Here is a 1,480-nt window from a genome sequence, read left to right on the forward strand (position 1 = left end):
CAAGCTGGCAGGTTGAAACATGTCAGGTCTCCACCCCTTCAACTTCCACCAAAATCGCTAAGAATGATACAAAAGATATAACATAAAATTCACAACCTTAGCTCAATGTGTGGGAGCAGCTGCACAAATGCCCCCCTACCAGAAATGTCCCGGAGCTACCTACAGGGTGATCAGTTGGAATAGTGTGGTAGGAGCAGCCTACAGCACACATCAACCCCACATCTTCCCTCCTTGATCCAGGAAACAAAAGGTGTCTTCCTCTAGGCAGGAGCAATTGGTGTTATAAAGGGGACAAGGTCCCAGAACCCTGGAAGAAAGGTATGCACTCCCTGACTAGCCACTAGAAGGCACCTTCCACCTCGGCCTTATTCTCAGGGGAACCCATTGGGAGTAATAAGCCCCAACAGCTCATTTCACTTCTCCCCTAAAGCTGGGAAACAAACGCAGTAGAATCTCAACTACAAAGATGAATTACACTCAGGAATGACCAAACAATGTGACAAAGCCAACTCCATTAAGGACAGAAAACAAAAACAAACATTATAGCCAATGAATCAGAGTTAACAAAGCACAAGAGAACCTTAGGACAGCACAATTATTACCCTCAGACAGATGTAAGCAGATAATGCATCCATTAATCAACTCAGGAATATACGAATGAAAAGTGTTAGCAATAATTAAAGAAAACTCAGTATATGAGCAGCAGAAATGACAGTTAAAGAATAAATTAGGAAACTGAAAGATCCAGCCAATGACTTCTCAAGAATGCAGAATGAAGGGAGCAGGAAGGATTCACAGTCAAGCCTGACCCCTGGGTCTGCCTGAGGAATGTTAAGCACTTTGCTTCCCCTGGTCTCACACTAAAGACTAGGAACATGCTGTGGGGAGGAGGGGGTGGTGTTTTGCACCAGTTTCTTATATCTGATAAGCAGGAAGGCACATAGCCTGTATCCCAAGAGTGGAGTGAGGGAGTGGTGGAGAGAGCCAGTATAGAAGAAACTCTATAAGACGTCAAAGGTAGGTTTCTCTTGCCTGGAAGAATTCCCTTCCTTGCAGGTGATATTAACAGTGGTACATCCTTCAGGAGCCTTGGGGATCTGAGCACAGGCTATGTTGCCTTGTGAAACTATTTCCACTGAATTCTGCATTTAAAACGTTCTGCTTTTCACTCACAGTGTCTCTTGGTCACATATTTATATTAATTCCATCTCATAGCTTAATTCCAGCTCATAAGTTAATTCTTTACTCATAGCTTATGAGAATTAAAATATTACTACCTGGAAACTCTGCAACTCAGTTATTAAGGTGGTTCATATTATACAGAATATAGTCACACACATTTTTAAAAGATCACTAAAACAAAAACACAAAAGATTTCAATTCCCACAAAGAACTCTTGGAGCCCTGAGCATGATTCAAAGACCCTGACCTCAATTTGAAATTCACCATTTTAGGAGGAATCGCAGTGATTGTCAGAATA

The 1,480-nt window shown here is 42.1% G+C and overlaps 1 protein-coding gene across 1 annotated transcript in view; it reads right to left on the reverse strand.

Moving 5' to 3' along the window:
- The window catches only part of LOC113616735 (leucine-rich repeat-containing protein 37B-like), a gene marked incomplete at its 5' end in the record, with an annotated part of 9,160 nt that overhangs the window by 1,635 nt on the left and 6,045 nt on the right, over positions 1-1,480 (reverse strand). The window lies entirely within an intron of this gene.

This window comes from Aethalodelphis obliquidens, unplaced genomic scaffold, assembly GCF_003676395.1.
Source record: "Aethalodelphis obliquidens isolate GAN/ISIS:26980383/991018 unplaced genomic scaffold, ASM367639v1 scaffold431, whole genome shotgun sequence".
In the NCBI taxonomy this organism is placed as follows: domain Eukaryota; kingdom Metazoa; phylum Chordata; class Mammalia; order Artiodactyla; family Delphinidae; genus Aethalodelphis; species Aethalodelphis obliquidens.